Source organism: Chrysochloris asiatica, unplaced genomic scaffold (assembly GCF_000296735.1).
Source record: "Chrysochloris asiatica unplaced genomic scaffold, ChrAsi1.0 scaffold00155, whole genome shotgun sequence".
NCBI lineage: Eukaryota > Metazoa > Chordata > Mammalia > Afrosoricida > Chrysochloridae > Chrysochloris > Chrysochloris asiatica.
The window spans coordinates 645,384-668,802 of record NW_006408673.1 but is presented as its reverse complement, the minus strand read 5'-3'; the positions used below and the strand labels follow the sequence as shown (position 1 = coordinate 668,802).

Sequence of the window (23,419 nt, the reverse complement as noted above, 5' to 3'; positions counted from 1 at the left end):
TACAGGTTGGGCAAAAAAGGCATGTCAGGGAAGAGGAGTAAAAATGTGTAGAATCCCCTCACACCTCATTTTGCATGTGTCACTGTGCTGGTCTGGCTGTGGCCTTGCCCTCTGAACTCTGCCTGGGCAGGTGGCCACAGAGGGAGCTCCATGTCTCAACTGAGTCTTAAATCACAATATTTTCCTTTATTCGGTGATTTTTTCAACCGGCGTGTGCAGGAAACTGATGCCCTGCACCTTATGCTAGCTAGATCCAGAACTCTGGTGCTGTTCCATTAAACAGCTTCTCTGGTTTTTCAGCCCTTCTCCCACGGAGACTGTCCTACCTGACTCTGCCTCTGCTGCTGACAAATCTGGAATTCCTGTCTTATGGCTCTAAATAGCCTCTAAGACACTGGTACTTGTTTTAGGAACCAAGGTTTAGAAGCCTACATATGCTAATTTCCTGAATGTCTTTCATCCTACCATGAAATCCTATATTTATAGGGTTGCTATGAGTCAGAACAGACTCGACTGCACTTAACAACAACTATGTGACTGGCACTAAACACTTGGGATATCATAAGAAACTACTGTTTTTGTTGTTGTTAGATGTCATTGAGTTGGTTCTGACTCACAGCAACCCTATGCAAAATAGAATGAAACCCTGCCTAGTCTTGCAGCATCCTAACAATTGTTGCACCTTTGCCTATGCCATGTCTTTATTTAGGATGCCCAACCCCTTTATTTCCATTTATTCAAATCCTGCCTATGGATCTACTTTCCCATACCACCTTAATTTGCACTCCCACAGTTTGGGGAAGGCTTAATTTAAACTAGTTTCTCCTCTTGATTACCACAGGGGTCTCCCTCATGTAGTCTAGCAACAAGTTGGCTGAGCTGCTGTTGTTAGGTGCCATCAGTCAGTTCTGACTCTTATTGACCTTATAGAAAACATTGCCTGGTGCTGTGCCATCCTCACAGTGTTGTGAGGACACACTTGAGTCTTTTGCTGCTGCCAATCCATCTTGTTGGGGGTGTTCTTCTTTTTTGCTAACCCTACAATTTACAAAGCATGATGCCCTTATCCAGGGACTTGGTCCCTTCAGATAATATGTCTGAAGTATGAGAGACTAAGTCTCTTCATTCTGGCTTCTAAGGAGCATTCTAGATATACTTATTTGAATACAGATCTGTTTGTTCTTCTGAGAGTCCATTGTACTTCTCCCATACAATAATTAAAATGCATAAATTTTCTATGGCTTTCTTTATTCATTGTCCAACTTTTGTATGCATATGAGGAGATTGAAAATAGCATGACTTGAGTCAAGCGCATCTTCATCCTTAAACTCACAACTTCACTCTTAAACACTTTACAGAGGATTTGTGTAGTAATTTGCCGACTGCAATGCATCATTTGATTTATTGATTGTTGCTTCTATGAGTGTTGATTGTGGATCCAAGCAAAATGAAGTCTTTGAAAATATCTATCTTTTCTCTGTTTATCATGATGCTATTTATTGGTCCAGTTGTGAGGATTTTTATTTTGTTTACATTGAAATATAATCCATATTGAAGGCTGAAGACTTTGACCTTCATCAGTATTTCAAGTCCTCTTCACTTTCAGCAAGTAGGATTGTATCATTTGCATATCACAGGTTGTTAATGAGTCTTCTCTAGTTCTGATGCCATGTTCTTTTGCATATAATCCAGCTTTGCTCAGCATAGAGACTGAATGTTGCTATTAGGCGTCATTGAGTTGATACCGACTCATAGCAACACTATACACAACAAAATGAAATGGTGAAAGTATACAATGGAGGCACAGAGCTTTCCTGATTTTAGACCATGTAGTATCTCCTTGTTCTGTTCTAATTGATCCATGCACAAGTTCCTCATGAGCACAATTAAGTGTTTTGGAAGGCCCATTTTTTGCAATGCTATGAATAGTTTGTCATGATCTATACAGTTAAAAGCCTTTGCATAATCAGTAAAGCACAAGAAAACATCTTTCTGGTGTTCTTTGCTTTTACGCAAAATCCATCTAATATCAGTAATAATACGCCTAGTTCCATGTCCTCTTCTGAATCTGGCTTGAATTTCTGGAATTTCTCTGTGAATGTACAGTTGCAACTATTTTTAAATTATCTTCAGCAAAATCTTACTTGCACATGATATTAATGACATTTTTTGTTGATTTCTACCTTCCATTGGGTTACCTCTCTTTGGGATAGGCACAAATATGGATCTCTTCCAATTGATTGGCCAGGTAATTGACTTTCAAATTTCTTGGCATAGATGAATGAGAACATCCAGAGTTACATCAGTTTGTTGAAATATTTCAATTTGTATTCCATCAGTCCCTGGAGTCTTACTTTTTGCTAATGCCTTCTGTGCATTGAAGGACTTCTTCCTTCAATACCATTGGTTCTTGATCAGATATTACCTCTTGAAATGGTTAAACATCATCCATTTCTTTTTGATACAGTGATTCTGTATATTCCACCTATCATTCCTTTGATACAGTGACTCTGTGTATTCCACCTATCATTCCATCTTTCTGTATCATTTAATATTTTGCCCATAGAATCTTTCAATATTGCAAGTTGAGGCTTGAATTATTTCTTCAATTCTTTCAGCTAAAGAAATGCTTTGAGTATTCTTCCCTTTTGGTGTTCTGACTCCAGGTGTTTTATACATTATTATTGTTGTTGTTGTTAAGTGCCGTCGAGTCAGTTCCGACCCATAGCGACCCTGTACAGAGACATTATTATAACATGTTATATATAGTTTGTCTTTTCAAGTGGCTCATTGAAAATTTATGTTCAGCTCTCTGTCCTCCTCATTTTAGCTGTTCTGCTCAAGAGCAAGTTTCATTCTCATCTGACATCTATTATGATCTTTTCTCTCTTTTCTGTCCTTTTAATATCATTTTACTTTCTTACTGTATGTTCTTAATGCCATCCCACAACTCTTTTGGTCTTTGGTCATTAATGTCTAATGCATCACATCTGTCCTTGAGATGGTCTCTAAATTCAGATGGAATATATTCAAGGTCATATTCTGACTTTTGTGTACTTATTTTAATTTTCTTCAACGTTAGCCTGAACTTGCATAGGAGCAATTGATACTCTGTTCCACAATTTGCCCTGGCATTGTTTTGACTGATGATATTGAACTGTTCCATCGTCTTTTCCCACAGACGTGGTCAATTACATTTCTGTATATTGCATTTGGTGAGGTCCATATATACAGTAGCCTTTTATGCTGTTCCAAAAATGTATTTACAGTGAAATTTCTATCATGCAAATTTCAGCATCATATCACAAAGGCCATATTTTTCAACTATTGATCTTTCCTCTTTGTTTTTAATCATCACATTCCAGCCACCAGTAGTTATCAATGCACCTTGAATGCATGTGTGATCAATTTCAGACTGAAGGAAATGGTAGAATTCTTCAATTTCATCATCACTGGCTTTAGTGCCTGGTGTGTAGATTTGAATAATAAGTATTAAGTGGTCCTGCTAGTAGGTGTATGGATGCTATCCTGTTACTGCCCTGCACTTCAAGAGAGATCTTGAAATGTGTTTGTTCTTTTTTTTGACAGTGAATGCAATGCCATTCCTCTTCAATTTGTTATTTCTGGTACAGTAAACTGTATGATTGTCAGATTCAAAATGGCCAATGCCTATCCATTTCAGCTCACTAATGTCTAGAATATTGATTTTTATGCATTCCATTGCACGTTTGATAATTTTCAATTTTCCTAGATTCATACTTCATACATTCCATGTTTTGATTATTAATGTATCTTTGCGGTTGTCTTCCCTTATTGAGTTGTGCCCCATCAGCAAATGAATGTCATGAATGTTTTACTCCGTTTTCATCACTATAGCCAATTCTACTTTAGGAGACAGCTTTGTTCTAGCCAGGTTTTGTGTGCCTTCAAAAACTTTAGAGCTCATTCTGGCACTATATCTGACAATGTTTTGCTGATTTTCATAATGTTTTCATCTTCTAGTACTATATCTGACAATATTCCACTGCTATTCATAAGGATTTCATTCAAAAGTAGTTCACTTCTCCTCTTCTTAGTCTGTCTTAGTCTGGAAGCTCTGCTGAAACCTGTCCACCATGGATGGCCCTGCTGGTATTTAAAATACTGGTGCCATAGTTAATGGTATCACAGCAACATGGAAGCCATCACAGTACACAAACTGACAGATGAGTGGCCGACTGAGCAAGGAAGGGTATTTGAAAAAAGGATGTTTCCTTCACAAGCTAGACTGAATCTCTTAAACTGAATGAACCCTATCCACTTCAGCTCCTCTATAAAGATGCAAGGTGCTGGGAGATCCACGTGCTTCTCCTGGAAGTGTGTACCCCTGTACCCATCCCAAGTTATCAGTCTGGGGTCCTGCATGAATCATGCTGCCTTGTTGCATTTCTTCAAGTCTATATTGTGTAATCAAAGTCCCCAACAAGTATTATATGGGTATTAATTCCTACAAAGACTTATTATTTACATTTTTTTGTGTGTGTCTTTATGAGAGTGACCAGATTGTCTTTGATTTGATTTAGAAAAGGCTTATTAACAATGCTCAGCAGATGAGAGACACTTAACAAAGCCCTTGAAGGATGATGCAAGAGTGAAGAGTTCACATTTGAATTGTGCTACTTTGATAGAGGACTAACCTCTGTCTTGATTTCCTTGAACCTCTTATCCAGTCCTACTGCCTGAGTACTCTGAATAAAACATTGGGTTTAGCTTGACCGTCAACTGAAAACAAACAAAAAACAGGCACCAACCATCTCTCACCACAGCACTCTCTATTCAACTGGGTTTAACTAATTCATTGCAATGATCACACACAACTCAGACACCATACTCACAGTTATGGTGTTTATTAGGGAGGTTGACAGGTTACAATTCAGGATCAGAAATACTCAGGGCAAAGTTCTTCCAGCCAGGACAGTTCCCCTTCTGCCATGTCCACAAGCATTTCTGCCTGGCTAATTTTACAAAACTCTTTTAGGGCTGCTGATAAATGTCCACAGGACACACTATTCCACCATGAGTCTCAGCCTGAAGGCACTCAGCTCTAACTCCATGATTCAGCAAACCTAGCTCCCACAAGTCAGTAGCAGTAGTAGGCAACCCACTCTGCAAGCAAGCCTCCTGCCCAAAGTCATTCAGCTTTAATTGTTTTATGGACTGGGAAGCACACTGCTCTCTCTTATGTTCTGACTCTTGTTCTTTTGCTGCTTCCCTGCCACTCCTCTAATGTCATAACTTTCTGTCCCTGGGGCGAGAAGTTTCAATGTGCAGGGATCTCTGAGTTCAAAGGTCATGTTCCACTACTGTTTCTTCTTTGATGGTAGTGAGATTCCCCCATCCCCACTTTTGAGATGGCTCCTTTTCTACTCATATTAAAGTTTCAAGTTTTTACATTGATAATTTACTTAGTTAACATCTACAACTGATTCATGTTGTCCTATCAGTATCTGTGTCCATCTTCTTTTACTCACACCCAGCAGGACAACAATGTTGTTTAGTGGAAGTTACAGACTATAGCTAGAAGAGAAACTAAACAATTCCCTAAACCACAAGCCAGTCCCTGGCTCTTCTAGCCATTGTCCTTTTAAAATCAAGATGCATTAATTTACCTCATACCATTTTAGCTGTAAGCCTATCATGAGAGCTTGTAAGTCAGCCACTTCATGCTCATTTTAGATATCTTCCCTCATTTTAGATATTCAATTCCTATCAACCCAATACTCTCAGGAAAAAAGCATGTTCCTTGATGTGAAGATGCTTCCATTCTGGTTGGAACTTTCAGCATCTGCATTCACAACAAAGCCTAGTCCAGAGCAAGATATCAAAATTGGACCATTTTACACCAGAATCAATAATCTCTCTTGTCATTTGGTTGGGTTCTGGTCAATTTAATCCTAGCCATCCTAGCTAAGACATGGACAACACTGGTAAGTATGAGTATTCCAGAACACTTAATTGGGCTCATAAGGAATCTGTACATGGACCAAGAGGCAGTTGTTCGAACAGAACATGGGAACACTGAATGGTTTAAAATTAAGAAAGGTGTGTGACAGGGTTGTATTCCTTCACCATACTTAGTCAACCTGTATGTTGGGCAAATATTCTGAGAAACTGGGTTTTATGAAGAAAAATGTGGCATCAGGATTGGAGGAAGACTCATTAATAACCTGTGATATGCAGATAATACAACCTTGTTTACTGAAAGTGAAGAGGACTTAAAATATTTACTGATGAAGATCAAAGAGCACAGCCTTTGGTATGGATTGCATCTCAATGCCAAAAAAACAAAAATTCTCACCACTGGACCAATAAACAACATTCTTATCAAAGGAGAAAAGATTGAAGTAGTCAAGGACTTCATTTTTCTTGGATCAACTATCAACAATCATGGAAGCAGCAGTCAAGAAATCAAATGACTTATTGCGTTAGGCAAATCTGCTACACAAGACCTTTTTAAAGTGTTGAAGAGCAAAGATGTCAGCTTGAGGACTAAGGTGCGCCTGACCCAAGCCATGGTATTTTCAATAACTTCATATGCATGTGAAAGCTGGACAGTGAATAAGGAAGACCATAGAAGAATTGATGCTTTTGAGTTCTGGTGTTGGAGGAGAATATTGAAAGTGCCATGGGCTGCCCAAATAACCAACAGATCTGTATTGGAAGAAGTGCAGCCAGGGTGCTCCTTGGAGGCTTGTTTGGCCAAACTTCGTCTCTCATACTTCAGACATATTGTCAAGAGGGATCAGTCTCTGGAGAAGGATATCATGTTTGGTAAGGTGGAGGGTCAAAGAAAAAGAGGAAGACCCCCAGAGAGATGGATTGGCAAAGTGGCAGCATCAATGGTCTCAAGTGTGGCAACAATGTGAGGTTGGCCCAGGACCAGACAGTGTTTCATTCTGTTGTATATAGGTTCACTATGAGTTGGTACCGATTTGATGGCACCTAACAACAACAACAACAATCCTAGCTAGCTCAAATTGGTACCAACCCCAAGCTTGGGAGACCACACACACCACCTTGCATTTTAAACCAGCTGGTGCCCTTTCTCTCTGTCTGTCTCTCTTCTCTCTGCCTTAGTCCCCATGGGCTATGTTAGTGCCTATAAACTCAGGAGCCTACACAAGTCTTTAAACATCAGACCAGCCAGTCCTTCTTCTTCTCTTTCAACCTGCCTTTTCATTACTACAATCTCCCCCACTTCCACTCATCAAGTAGACCCAGGTGGTCAGCAATGAGCACATTAGGCTGTGTGCTTGCTGGCTCCCTTTAACGTTTAGTCCTAGAAAGGAATTTTCTCAGCTGGGTACAGACTTCTCCTACCTCAATTCATCCCACAGCAAACTGCTTGCTTCTGCCAGTCCCTGGCACATGCAGTATTCTTTGCCAATATCATAATTTGAAGGTGTTGATTCTTTTTCAGTTTTCCTTACTAATTACTAAGCTTTCCCATGCATATGAGGTGATTGAAAATACCATGATTTGAGTCAGGCTCACTTTAGTTCTTCAACATGATATCATTACTTTTTAACACTTGCAAAAGCAAAGTGGATGCTGTGTTTGACGTCCTCTGACTTTACAAGTGGGAAAGAGAATCAAATTCAGAATCAGTCTCAAACTGACATCTTTGCTCTTGAACACTTTATAGAGGTCTTGTGCAGTAGATTTGCCAAATGCAATGGTTGATTTCTTCACTACTACTTCCATGAGTGTTAATGGCAGATCTAAGCAAAATGAAATCTTTGATAACTTCAGTCTTTTCTCCATTTATCTTGATGTTATTTATTGGTCCAGTGGTAAGGCTTCTTGTTTTCTTTACATTGAGGTAAAAACCGAAGGCTTTTGATTTTCATCAGTAATTATTTTAGGTCCCCTTTGCTTTCAGCAAGGAAGGTTGTATCATTTGCAGATCGCAGGTTGTTAATGAGTCTTCCTATAATCTTGATGCCATGTTCTTCTTCATATCATCCAGCTTCTTGAATTATTTGCTCAGCACATGGAAATGTTGTTGTTGTTGTCAGGTGCCATCGAGTTGGAACTGACTCATAGTGACCCCATGCACAGCAGAACGAAACAATGTCCGATCCTGGGCCAACCTCACTACTGCTGCCACACTTGACGCCATCAATGATGCCACCTGGCCGATCCATCTCGTTGGGGGTCTTCCTCTTTATCTCTGACCCTCCATCTTACCCAGCATGACCTCCTCCAGCGACTGTTCCCTCTTGACAATATGTTCAAAGTATGGGAGATGACGTTTAGCCATCTTGGCCTCCAAGGAGCACTCTGGCTGCCCTTCTTCCAAAACAGATCTATTGGTTCTTTTGGCAGTCCATGGCACTTTTAGTATTCTCCTCCAACACCACAATTCAAAGGCATATACTGATCTTTAATTTGATAAGGTTGCTAAACGATTTAGGAAGAGAGTAGAAGTAAGTGTATAAATACACAAAGGATTATAATGAGTTTGTATCCCTATTTTGTCCATAAAGTTTTGCATTAATGATACTAGTTGTGAAAGAAAAGCATCTAAAATTGCTTCTTCTTTTAGGTGAAAAAAATACCAAAAAAACCAAGTTACTCCCTTAAAAATAAAACTGAACTTAGGAAAGCTCTTTTTAGCTAACAGTTGGAGACCAGGAAAAGGTCTTATGACAAACATACCTTTTTGTTGTTGTTATGGAGCGCTGGTGGCTCTGTAGGGATGCACTGGGCCACCAACCACTGGGTTGGCTGTTCAAACCTACCAGCTACTTCTCAGGAGGAAAATGAGGTTTTCTGCTTCCATGAAGCTTTATAGACTCAGAAACCCTCTGTAGGGTTGCTATGAGTTGGAACTGACTCACAGGCACAGAACCACAACAGCTGTTTTTATGGCCAAAGGAAAATCAAATTCTCTCTGGACTGATAAACTTGCTTAGTTTATGTTCCTATATCACTTAAAAAATTTATTGTTGCCTCTTACATGCTTTTGAAACATTGTTTAGATAATGACAAATATAAAATAGAGAGTTATTGTAAAAGTATAAAAACAAAATTTTAAAAACCTAACAAACTTAAGGATGTTGAACCACAAGGTCCATGGTTTGAGTGCATCAGTTGTTCCTCTGGGAAAAGATGAGACTTTTGGCTCCAGTAAAGATTTAAAGCTCAGAAACCTTATAAAGGATCCCTATGAGTCAGAACAACAACAACAAAGTCAAACCCATTGTTGTATGTTGTTGTTAAACGCCGTCGAGGCGATCTCAACCCATAGCTGTATAGTCAATTACAATTCATAGTTACACTATAAGATAGAGTAGAACTGCATTACAACGGTTTCCAAGATTAAATGTTTTATGAAAAGGCTGCCATATCTTAATCACGGAAGGCTTAACTACTGCAACACCAGGACTCCTTTGTAAAAAATACACGAATGTTAAAATTGGTAGTTAATAAGTTGATATAGGAGTCCTGGTGTGGCACTATAGAAAAATCATTTGATTGCAAGGTCAGTTTGAATCACATGTCAGTGGTTCAAACCCAATAGTCACTCCTTGGAAACCACATACAGGATCATTATGCGTCAGAACTGACTCAATGGCATTTAACAACAACAACAAGTTGATATAAGGAGCACTGGTGTCACACTGTAGGATAAGCACTGGACTGCTAACCATAGGGTCAGTGGTACAAACCCATCAGCTACTGTTTAGAAACCCTATAAAGGATCGCTATGAGTCAGACTTGTTAGCACCTAACAGCAAGTTGATATAAATGATTTATCAGTAACTTTACTAAAGTATTCTTAAGAATATTCAGAAACTGTTAAAATGTCTATTTGTAATTATTATGTTAAAAGTGCCATCTTACTGTCCTCTTTTCTAAAACAGTTTTTCTCTAAATGCCTAAACAGAAGGCATCCCCTTATTTTGGTTTTGTGACTTGGGCTATTCACACCCATAAACCACCAGGTTGCGCTGTAGTTCCACAATGGAAACAAATGGTTGGAGCCTGTGGGAGGAATTCGCAAATGTCTTAGTGACCACATTATTTGTGAGGTAAAAAGTGGTGAAGACAAAAAGAAACGATCTTGCTGAAGATAAAGAATTCCAATTTCGCTATGATTTGAAAACTGGTATTCAGCAAAAAGAGTTTCTTTGTGAAAGTTAATATGGTTTCTTTTAGAAACAAATTCTATTCAACTCAATCCTATTAGTTTTATTTTTTTAAAAAAGGGTGGGATTAAAAAGTTTTTATTGAAAGTTTGTTTCTTATTTTCTCTAGTTGTTTATGAACCAGACTTAAAAAAATCCTAAGGAAAAGTACATTTTAGTTAAAAACCGTAGTGGTAACTTAGATAGTAATCAGGCTTTAAAAATTATATAAACATTTCAATTTGAAAATGACTTTTTTGTTGTTGCTTTTGGTAAAGCATTCCTGCTCTTATTTGTCACAAATGTCAATATTTATAAATCAGAGGTTGTGGGAAATGTTACCTAAAGTTTCAAGGGACCAGTGTTTGCCCTCTTTCACCCCTGGGGAGTTGAGTACAAGTACTAGAGGGAAATGTGTGGCCAGAAGGGCTCAGTGCCTTCTTTCTTTGTACCCTGAATTTTACCTTTTGAAGTCTAAGACAATTCGGTGCTAAACTCTGCTTCTGAAGATGTCAACACAAGATAAACAATACACACAAGTTCTTCTGGTCCCAGACTCACCGAAAACAAGAAAAGCCAGAATTATCCAAGTAATTTTGAGAAATCCTCTGATAATATACTCACAAATCTTAACTCTTAGATAAAACCCCATTACTTGGTCATGTCCCTTTCAAAACATCACTTAGAGTTTAACCCTTCTTTGAATTTGGGTGGTGTTCGTTTGGGCAAAGCTGAAGTTAGAAGGCAATGAAAATGAAATCCTCACAGAGAAAATGTGTGCATTGTAAAATGATGCACCTTAGATTTATCTTGAAAATGAATTGCTGTCCATCAAGATGATGAAAAATATTCATTATTTAGTACCAAAGTCTAGTTACCCTCTTCCCCCTTTCAAATGGTCAGTCATCAGGAGCTGAACATGAAAATAAAAGCTGAAAATGGATAAACTTACTAGGCTGATGAAAAGGAGTTGTGAGATTTGCTTGCAAATTGAGGTCATTAACAAGTTTAAAAAAAAAAAAAAATAGAAACATTTTAAAAACAAGAAAGTCACCAGTAAAATATGTCTCTAAGGTCAAACAAAATGCCCTGACATTAATTCTCAGTTTCCTTCTGTGCTTTATTTGAAAGACCTCTACATTACTGTTTTCTTAATTTAAGTATTTAACATACATCTTACCCTCTTAGCAAGATACATAGGTTTCAGTTATCTTTTAACTAAGGACCAAGATTTTTTAATGTATTTTGTTTACACCAACACTTCTTTAGTTAGCTTGCTTTCTTTTTATATGTCCCACCCAAACTGGATTTAAGCACTTAACTGGTTTCCAAAGGATCTTTATATAAACAACAGAATAAAAATTCAATAAACATTCATTTTCCTAGATTGGAAGATAATTGTAATATTTCATTTTGTGGAACAGTATGGGAAGAAAATTACTGAGATGGATAGCAAAAAACAAAACAAAAAACAATTAATTATGGGGAAGGATAGCAGCAATTTTTGAAGGAAAAAAAAGTTCTTTATGGGAAGATAACCTTCATTTTCTTTACAGATATGTGGGCGTGGCCCTTTGCTTTTTCTCCATTCTCGGTCAGCTAATTATGAATGCTCTTTTCCGGTCTGCTCATGGTGTGTTGCTTAAATGTCTTACCTCTCGGCTTCTTTATCTTTAATTTTTATCTTTATAAATGAAGATAAAAATATTTATTACAGAAATGTTGTGAGGTCAAATTAGTAACATATTCAGTTCTTGGTGTACAGTAGGCACTCAATTGTAATATAATTTCTTTCTGCCTTTCCTCATTCACCATAAACCAAAATCTACTGCCACTGAGTTGATTTCAACTCATAGTAAAACTGTACAGGGTTTATAAGGATGCCTTTTATACAGGAGCTGTAAGCTTCTCCCTAGAAATAGTTGGTGGGTTTGAACTGCTTACTTTGCTGTTAGTGGTCCAGTGCTTATCTCATCCATAGGGACACACAAAACAAAATGTTCCCAAGATCTTGCTTAGACTTTGCTTTGGGGGAACCCAAACTGAGACCTAGAACTGCCATGGAGACTTATAGCTTCAGAAATGGATACCAACTCAATGGCAGTTAGTTTTAATGAGTTTGTGGGTATAATAATAAAAACAAGTGTTTCTAATTTTTACAGTAACTGACATTTTAATGTTAACATGTCAACATTTTAATGGCATCCTGGTGTGGCACTGTAGGAAAAGTACTGGACTACTAACCACAAGGTTAGTGGTTTAAGTTCATCAGACACTCCTTGGAAACCCTATACAGGGTCGCTATGCATTGGAACCAACTTGATGGCACTTAACAACAATGATGACCAAAACATTTTAATGGAGTCCTGGTGTGGTGCTGTAGGACAAGCACTGGACTGCTAATTGAAAGGTCAATGGTTCAAACCTACCAACCTCTCATTGGAAACCCTATACAGGGTCATTATGAGTCAGAACTGACTAAGTGGCTCTTAAATAACAGCAACATTTTAATAAATGCCCTTTTTGCATATCAGTCATCCTACTGCCTTGGAGTCCATTGCAGCACAGAGGAATACTACATGATAGAGTAGAACTGTCCCAAGGCTGTAATTTGTATAGCAGATGACTGGCAATCTTTCTCCATTGGAGCTGCTGTTGTATCCTTTTGGTTAATGGTTTAGTGCTTTAACCACTGCACCACCATGCTTCCTTCAACTCAGTCATAGGCAAGCTTAATGCAATTAGCATTGGATGCAAGACTTTTAAATCAAAAGTATAAATCTTGGTGGGTGAGTAGTGTTGTTAGATGCTGTTGAGTGGATTACAACTCATAGTGACCCTATGTACAAGAGAATGAAACAAGTCTTGTAACATCCTCACAATTGTTCCTATGTTTGAGTCCACTGTTGTAGCCACTGTACCAATGCATTTCATTGAGGATCTTCCTCTTTTTTGATGACCCTCCAGCCAAAAAGTATCTTTCTCTAGAGACTAGTCCCTCCTGACATGCCCAAAGAACATGAGACAAATTCTTGTCATTCTCCGTTCTAAGGAATGTTCTGGTTGTACTTCTGGCACAGATTTGTTAGTTCTTCTGCCAGTCCATGGCAAATTTAATATTTTCACCCTAATTTAAAGCCATCAGTTCTTCTTCCATAATCTTTATTCATTGTCCAGTTTTGTATTGGTATGAAGATTGAAAGTACCCTAGTTTGGGTCAGGCACACCTTAAATTTCAAAGTAACATCTTTGCTTTTTGAGAACTTTGCAGCAGATTTGATTTAACTGTTGCTTTCAGGAGCATTGATTGTGGATCCAAGTGAAATAAGATCCTTTACTTGGGTGGGTAGAGTTAACATTTTGAAACTTTATCCATATTTATATGTGTGCTTGACATAAATTACTCTGCTGTACAAAATATGTACATTGACTCCCAGATTGTATATCATGTGAATGTTTTTAGTATGTTTTGGAAGAAATCATTAAAGATTTTCCAGGTTTTGCACTTCTATTCACACCAAAAACTAAATTGACAGCTAAATTTTCATCCCATAGCAAGATGAAAGATTGCTAACACTTTTTATCTTGCTACCCATAATATGGAGTGTTTGTGAATCAACAAGTGAGACCAGTCTATTATAATTTTAATCCATATATGCAAATGAATGTAACCCCTTTCAGAGAAGTTGCTTTGGATAGCTAGACATTTCTTCCAACTATACTTATTGTTCTAAACATTTGAGGAACTTCTTTTGGGATTACCTTTGGGATTAGTTAAAGAATTGTATCAAGGAAAGAGTCAGTTTTGTTGTTATTGTTAAATTCTGGCCAGTCGCTTCCAACTCCTAATAACTCTGTATATCGTTTCTGAGTAGCAGCTGGTGGGTTTGAACGGCCGACCTTTCTGTTAGTAGTTCAGTGCTTATCCTGTACAGGACCTTTTATTTAGGCTAAAACAGTTCTGTTCAGTCAGTCATCATCTGTTTTATTAATCTGAAAGACCTGGTTGATTCAAAAAATGGAGCTTATTCTGATTAGAAAAAGGAAAAAAAAAATTTTTTTTCTTACCATAGGGTGCATTGAAAAGGGTACATTGAAAGTAATTTCCCCCCAGTGTAAGAAAGGCAGATCCCAACAGACGTTCCAAATCGTTGTGAAAATAACAGTATTTCTGGAATGTTTCTTGTCTTCCAGAACACCTACTCTGAGGAAGGACATCATTCCTTTGTATGAATAAATTCAAGTGTATGTATTAAAACTGAGTGACATTGTCTTACAGTCATGACTTTTGTACGAAGTGAAAATAAGATTCTTTCAGGTGGAAGGACCTCATAAAAAGGCAAATGCTAAAAGGAATTCTTGTGTGGTGCAGTAGGATAATGCACAGTCAGTTTAAGCCGCAAGGTTGGCAGTTGAAATCCACCAGGGCCTCTCGGAAACTCTATACAGGGTCGCATTGAGTCCGAGCGGACTGGACAGCACTTAACAACAATTATTTAAAAAATAATCACGTGGAGCGATGGAGCAGCTGGAGACTTTAGATTCAGAGAGGGAGAGCGACTGTGTGCTGAAGACCTGGGGGGTATGGGGGAAGGATTGCATGGAGGGGATTGTAACCTTGGCAATAAGACGATATACGACAGAATGAATGTAAAACCAATGTTCTCCCATGTAAACTATCACATAATTCACAATAAAACATTTAAGAAAAAAAAAAAAGGAATCACTGTGGATTTTTAACCAGTCTGATATTTACATTTACAAACTCCAGAAACTTCTGCAAAGAAAAAGAGAACAATACAAAGGCCTTTATGCCCAGCCCCTGCATGTGAGTTTCCTTTCATCCTCACATGGTTTTGTTTAGCGAGCTGCTGTAGTGCTTTTGTATATGATTAAATCTAAGCTAGTCATGATGGAATAAAATTATAAAGACGAAATGGCTCTGTATTTTGAAATAGAAGCAGAAAACAACATGAAATTCTCGGAGAGTGAACGTAGATGTTGGTTTCAGTAACCAAGTAGATAGAAACGGTAGAAATAAAACACTGAAAGATTTGCAATGTATTTCTGTTTGGTTATTAATTTTTTAAACAAGAAAAATTGCTAAATGGAAGAAACTGAAGAGGAGGGGGGCGAGGGGGAAAGCGTTTGTTTAGGGACGTTCATCAGACCAAATAAAGTTGTGAGAGTCTGTGACAGCTACCAAGAACTGTGACACAGACTGAAACCGTCCAAATGGGGCTTCCAAGGACTTTCTCATTTAAAGCAGCTCTTGCTCCCAATGAGCCTTTCTGGCAGGCGATTCTCAGTCCCCTTAGACAAGATGCTGCCAAACTGCTCAATTCCCACAAAATTTCAGTATACTTGAAGTCTGGACTAGCTATTAAAGTGGGGCATTCCCCAAAAGCTCTGTATTCTTTCAAATCACTCTCATTGCAGAAACCAGTCTCCAAACAAACCTGGGATCCTTTTATAAGTCCAGTTGCACTACAAGAACAAGAATGCAGCGTCTCTGGCTCACATTTGAGAAGAAAATTTCTTCTGGAAATGATTTTTGGAATTGATTTGGAGTCCATTGTGCCCCCCACAAAATATACACTGTAAATCCTAACCTGTTTGGAGTCCCAGTGTGGCACTGCAGGATAATTGGTGGACTGCAAGGTCGACTTGTAGTGCAAAGTCGGTGGTTCAAATCCACCAGCAGCTATTCAGAAACCCTACAAACAATAGCAACATGCCTGGAGTTATAATCCTATTTGGGAATGGATTGTCTTTGTTATGTTATTAAGATAGTAGATTAGGGTGTATTTTGAGTCAATCTCTTTTGAGATATAAAAGAGATAAACAAGTCAGCAGATGAGAGATGGGATAAGATAGATACCAAGACACATGTAGATTTCCAAAGCGACAAGAACATTATTCCAGAACTGACAGAGAAAAGGCTTTTCCCAGACCGGGTACCCTGAATTGAGACTTCTATCCTTTACTTTGAGAAAATAATTTTCTGTTAATTACAAAGCCATCCACTTTTATTTCTGTAATAGCAGCACTAAGACAAATATTGTCTTTGTTTTTATATGAAAACCCAGAGATAATTTACTTTGCTGCCAGAAACATACTTGTTTTTATTTTTATCAGTATATAAAATATCTGAGCGGAGTCCTGGAGTGGTGCTATGAGTTAATACGCTGAATTGAACCACATAAAACCACAAAGTTGGTTTGAACCACATAAGTCAGCAGTTTAAGCTCACCAGCTACTTCTCAGAAATCCTATACAGAGTCACTATGGGTCAGAACTGACTCGACAGCACTTAACAACAACAACAAAGTATCTGGTAGTGTGGTGGCTCTTCAGGATACGCACTGTACTGTGAACCACAAAGTCGGGGATTCAAGCCCACCAGCATCTCTATGGGAGAAAGATGAGGCTATCTGCTCCCACAAATATTTACAGCTTTGGAAACCCTATACAAGGTTGTTATGAGTCAGAACTGGCTCAATGGCACTTAACAATAACAACAACAAAGAAATATCTGTGAACAAGCAGTTTTGTGCCCCTCAAGGCTGTATGACCTATGGATCTGTGGTCATGCCTGATCATTTTAAGAGAATGAAGGTGTCCCTAATGGAGGGTATAGGCCTGCTGAAGTGTCCTCATTTTCCCCATCCCACAAGTGCCTGCTTGGATTCACATTGCCTCCAACATTCAAGGAAAAGAGACTAGCATAGAGCAGAATTACTGGGGCATATCAATCACAGATAAATTCCCCCAATCTTGTCAAAATAGTTCTGAAGGAAGCTCGTGTGGTTTTAAGGATAACTCAAAATGGTTATATTAGAAAATATAATCTACTTTCCATTTTCACCTTCCCTTAGTTTGGAAAGCTAAAATCCTTCCTTAACAAAGTAAAAAGCCACTGAGTTTCAATTTATATTAAATATCAAGAATAAAAAAAAAATCATAGGGACAGAATGCAGGTTAGAGGTTGTCAAAGCTGGGGTAAGATGGATGATTAGTCATTATTTCATGGGCATGGGGTTTCCTTTGGGGTGATGAAAAGTTCTTGAAGAAAATAGTGGTGATGGTTGCATAGCATTGTGAAGATAAATAATACCAGTGAATCATATGAGGGGGCTTCAAAAAATTCATGGGAAAAATTTCCATTAACTTTTCATTCCATTTGTCCACTAATGTTATTGAAGCTGCCTCATACATTTAAAAAATATGTTTTATTGTGAATTATGTGATAGTTTCCATAGGAGAACATTAGCTTCACAATCATCCTATGATATAGTTACAATGCCATGGTTACCATCCCCTCCATACATCATCAACCAACCAAATGGTATACCTGGCAAGGTGTCGTCAGCACACAGCCCTCTCCCTCTCTGGGTCTAGAGTTCCCAGTTGCTCCCATCTCTCCATGTCATCGTCTCTGCCTTCATCTCTGGAGTCACTGTTTCTCTGGATAGGGCCCTGCACTCTGATCTTCTCCCTTGATGGTCCCAATGACCTCCACTCCTGGACTGCAAAGCCAACCACTCCTCTCCTTTTGCTACAAAATGTCTACCTTTACACTTCCAACCCTCACAGTCAGTCCTGATAGTAATTATTCACTATTTTACCACATGAGTGCTATCCACATCTCCTTTCATCAGTCCCACCCAGACAGATTGTATACTACCCAGTGGAAATTCTACCTTCCACTGCACGCTCTGGATCTAGGGTCCCTCTTGAAAGCTTGTGAGCCAGTCACTTCTTGTCTTTGTAGCTCCCCCAGTTTGGATAGCCAATGTCCAAGTTGCCCATCCCTGTCTACTCTGTGTATGGAGGGGGTGGGAATGATCCTCGCTGTAAAGATTTGTTCCCTCTTTTGAGCTACTGCATCCATAGGTGTAGATCAAGTTCAGCAAAGTGTATCAGATTACTCTTTTTTCCTCTTCTTTCTTCTAGTTGAGCTCTGATCATCTAGCCATTGAAGCCTGGTCAAGTGGGTGTTATCTGTAAGTGTGGGTGTTCTTGTGCATATGCCCTCTCTTCTTATCAGCTGTATGCTTCACTCTCCACTCTAGTCCTATGTGGCTATGTCACTGACTCTGGGCCCAAGAGTCCCCAGGTCTTGCCACACTGCTGGCCAACCAGGTCTCCACTCAGATTCACAGGAATGTATTGAACGTGGTTGGACTTAGTGCTCAGCTTCATTGGTGTTTTTCCCTCACTTCCCTTTATCAGTGACCAACATGTTCACCAGTCAGAGCAGGTATCTGAGTGTATATTCCCATTAAATCTCAGTCTTGGAAGGGGGTTTGCCCTGAGGGGACCTGACCGCTTGCCTTGATGTCTCCTGGGCTGGGTGAACAAATTGCTTGTTCTTGTAGCAGTCAGTTGGACTGCCATTATTATTTTGTATTTTTCCTGTTGGTCTTTCTTTCAAGAAGTGTCTTCTGGTCTTCTAGCTGCTCCAGGCTAGTCTGCTTGTCCTTTCCAGTGGAAATTTCCCACCTCAGAAGATTCTTGATTGGGTTCAGGATTCCACCTATAGTCTTATATAATGCAGAGGCTCTGTAGGAAGCCTCCTTCACTGGGCTTGTTGTAGCCCCATTTTAGGTATTCCATACCTCATACACTTTTCAAAAAAAGATTTTATGGTAAATTGTTTTGTTGTTAGATCCCTTCTGGAGTCAGTACTGACCCATAGCGACCATATGCACAGCAGAATGAAACATTGTCTGATCCGTGGCCAACCTCACTACTTTTGCCACACTTGAGTCCATTGATGCTACCACTTAGCCAACCCATCTTGTTGGGGGTGGTGGTCTTCCTCTTTTTCTCTGGCCCTCCGCCTTACCAAACATGATCTTCTTCTCCAGCAACTGGTTCCTCCTGACAACATGTCCAAAGTATGAGAGATGAAGTTTGGCCATCTTGGCCTCCAAGGAGCACTCTGGCTGCACTTCTTCCAGAATGGATCTGTTGGTTCTTTAGGCAGCCCATGGCAATTTCAATATTCTCCTCCAATACTTTATGGTAAGTAGTATGCTATTATTTTAAGCACACAAAATAATACATACTATTTTACCCTAGTTAAAAAAAAGATTGTTTCTTAGGTACAGCACAGATTAAATGCAAACAGGGAGAGTAATTGTTAAGTCATCTACACCCATCAATAATTTAGTAACAATTTTTAGGGCAATTAGGTGGTCTTGTAGCGGGACTCTGAGTGACTGGGCAAAATCAGGAAATCATGATAGATGGGGTGCAAGCTGGGATTGAACATGTGAGGAAATAAGGCAAACCTGCTTATTTGGACTGTTTTGGGCTGGTTGTGTTTTGAAGTAGGAAATATTAGATTCAGGCAACTGTGTGAGTTTATAAAAAACAGAAATCCTTTTGGTCCTTTCCTGATGAATAGTTTATTCAGAAGCTCACAGGGCATGTGGAGGCACACCCCTGCAGAGAGCACAATGCTGGTTGTTCAACAAGGTGCTAAGGGTGGAATTAGGGCCTCCTGAAATATGTGTGGGACTCTTAACTCCTTTATCTGTGTGTTTTAGTTATTCCATGCTGGTACAACAGAACACCACACGTGAGTGACTTTAACTTAACAGGAATTAATTTTTTCACAGTTTAGAAGGCTATAAGTACAAAATGGGGGCTCTGGCTCTGGGTCTGTAGGCTCTGGGGTAAGGTCTTGTCATTTTTTTAGCTTCTGTCCCTTAGCTCCACAATGATCTTCATGTGGCGTGGCATCTAGTTTCCTCCATCTCTGCTCACTTGCTTGCTTGTTTATTCTTTTATATGTCAAAAGAGACTAATTTACGATACACTTTACACTAATATTGTTGTGTTACCATAACATACAAAACTCATCCCCAAATGTGATTATAACCATTACAGGGATTAGCATTTATAACACATGTTTTTGGGGGATACAATTCAATCCATAAGACTGTGGATGTAATTAAATTTGGGAATAGGGTTTTATTTGCTATTCTAATGAGGCCATATGTGTGGGATGTATCTTAAACATACTTTTTTTTTTTTTTTAAGGGTTTTTATTGTGGATTGAGTAAAAGTTTACAGGACAGATCGTCAGTTTTACAGTCAACAAATCATATACCTTGTTTCATTACAATGATTATAATCCCCTCTTGAACCATCAGTTAACAGTGTTTCTCTTTATTCACTTTAGCTTTTTTTTTTTTTAAAAAAAAACAACAACACTGAGGAGATACAATAATTTGCACCACAAAGGGCACATTCTGCAAGTCTGCCTCCTGGCCACCATCTAGTAATCCCTCATTTGCCATGAATCTGGAGTCTTCAGATGCTCCCTCTCTCCATGTCCCCATCTCTGCCTCCATCTCTGGTGTCGCTGCATCTCTGGATAAGATCTTGAATTCCACTTGTGCTCTTCTCCCTTGATGGTGCTAGGGTCCTTTGTTTCTGGACTGTAAGATTAGCCACTCCCCTGTTTCTGTTACAAAACTTCTACCTTTACAATTGTGAGAGCGGCAATTAGTCATGATAACAATTACTCATTATTGAATCATATGAATCTTAACCCATCTCTTTTCACCAGACCTATCTAGACAAAATGAAAACTATTCAGTGGAAATCTATATTCCCCCACACACTCTGAAACTAAACTCCCTCTTGGAAATTTTTAAGCCAGTCACTTCGTGTCTTTATCTCTCTCTCATTTTAGGTAGCCAATGTCTAACTTGTCCATCCCTATCTACCCTGTGTACAGAGGAGATAGCGTTGATACTTGATGTAAAGACTCCTTCCTTCCCTCTCTGTTGGTATTTAGAGTTACTCCCTCCATCAATATAGGTCAAGTTTATCAAATTGTATCAATTTACCCTCATTTCCTTTATCAAAAAACATTTTTTTTTTATGTTCCCTCAGTCGAGTTCTGATTATCAAGCCATCAAGACTAGGCCAAATGGGTACTATCTGCAACGTTGGGCATTCTTGTGCAACCCCTCTCAAAACATATTCACTTTTGAGATATAAAAATGCACAGGGAAGGAAGCACAGATGGAGGGGAAGATACATGCCATGTAGATATTGCCATGGAATCAAGAGAAATCAGGGTGTGGTGCTGTAGGATAAACACTGGACTGCAAACTCAGCAGCTCAAACGCACTACCCGCTCCTTGGAAACCTTATACAGGGCTGTTATATGAGTTGGAATGAACTCGACAGCACTTAATAACAACAACAATAACTGAAACTGAAAGAGATCTTCCAGAGACAACAGAGAGAAAGAAAGAGAGAACCTTCTTTTAGAGCTAATGCCTTGAATGTAGTCTCCTAGCCTTCTAAACTGTGAAAAAATATGTTTCTGTTCTCTAAAACCATCCATTTGTAGTATTTGTGTTACAGCAACATTAGCTGACTAAGACACAAGGTGATTAAGATATCAATTGTTCAGTCGCTTAGACCAAAAAAAAAAAAAAAATTAGGTACTTTCTTTTTGTTTGTTTCTCTTAAACTGCTTTATTTTAAGAGATCATCTTCATCTTCTTTTGTAAATTTAAGATATTCTCCCACTTGTTCAGATTTGTTCATCTTTTAATAGTTGAAGCATTAAATAATGACAGTTTTTACTCTCAATCCTTAACAATGCTACATTCATTATATTTGACATTGTTTAACTTTCTCATGGAGGGAAAAAATAAAACCTACTTCTAAAACTTGTATAGTGTCCACACAATTGCCCTGCAACACAATGTTAATAGAAAACTTTTACTGATACTTGAATAATTTCTATGATGTGGGCAGAGAGATCAATAACAGTGACTGTCATCTGACCAGTCTTGAAAGACAAAAGCTATGATTTTTTTATCCATTGTTCAATCCATTTCAATATCTGGTTTATATTATTCTCTAGATCTTCTGGGTTATTGTTAACCAACTGATGTATTATTTCTTCACTGTACGAGGCCATAGCTTCTCCATAATGAACTTGAAAAATTTCACACTGAATACTGTCTTGTAGTTTCTTCTCATTATAACCCCTTGTTTCAAGTCTTTTGTACAGTGCACTGTTATCTGTGCTCAGCATGAAAATGATATAAAACCAGCTTTTGGGAAAGAAGTCATGATAATGGTAGTCAACAATCATGCCACCTTCTTTCATTTGGTTTTCTAACTCATCAACGAACTCTATTTTCATCTAAAACGGGACAATCATACTCTTCATCATAGCCATCATATAATTGTGCATTAGGTAAATCACCCGTATTAATGTATTTCAGTACTGATCTTGATGCAAGTTCTTTGCCTAGTGTGTTTTTTCCAATCCCTGGTGTACCTGTGAGCAAGATGTTCGGCTGCAACATAAGTGAGGTACTTTCATCACAATAAAAATGTAGTTGAAATTCTTTGTGGGCAATGATTATATTGTTTCATTCAAATTCCAGAGTAATGAATGTAGAACAAAGTATTTGGAGTTATTGCAAGTACAAATGTTTAAATCTAATGATAATTGCTCAATGACTTTTTTTTTTTAAAGCTTTTATTGTGAATTGAGTGATAGTTTACAGAGCAGATTATCAGTTCTACACTCAACCGATCATACATACTCTGTTTCGTTGCAGTGATTGAATCCCCTCCATGTACCATTGGTTAACAGTATTTACTGCTATATACTTTTGTTTGTTTGTGATGTACACAAAGCATACAGAAAACATATATCAATGACTTCTTGATGCAGGAAAGCTTTTCACTCCCACAATTTTGTATGGTGAAAAACAGATAAAAAATTCCCAACCACACATCCATTTTCCATAACTGTACTTTCAGCAAACAATAGGTTCCAATGATTTCTTGGCATTTGTCTGTAAGGAAATACTGTTAGCCTGAATGTATACTGCAAAGGATATGTAATTTTTTGAAGTTACACTTAAATGTTTGATTGAATTTTAAATCGGCAGATTTGACAGAGGACTCCTTTTTATGGGGTCCCTGGCAATGCAATAGGAGATTGACCCTCTTAGTCTAGCACCCACTTATCTTTACAGACCGACCTTCTCTGAATCCACTCTCTTCCTCCCTCCCCAGACCATACACAGTACCTCTTCTTTAGCCACACTGAACTGCTTACTACTCTAGCCCAGAACACCAGAGCCCTTTGGAGAGTCCCTGCTTTGAATATGCATTTTCTTGGCATGAAGTTCCTCTTGCTTTCTTAGTTTGGCACAATTCCTTTAACCTCAAAACCCCCTATGACATGT

General features: G+C 38.5%; 1 pseudogene; it reads right to left on the bottom strand.

Annotated features, from left to right (window-relative positions):
• Positions 1 to 22,014: 22,014 nt before the first annotated feature.
• On the bottom strand, positions 22,015 to 22,525 carry LOC102839615 (annotated as a pseudogene).
• Positions 22,526 to 23,419: the final 894 nt, after the last annotated feature.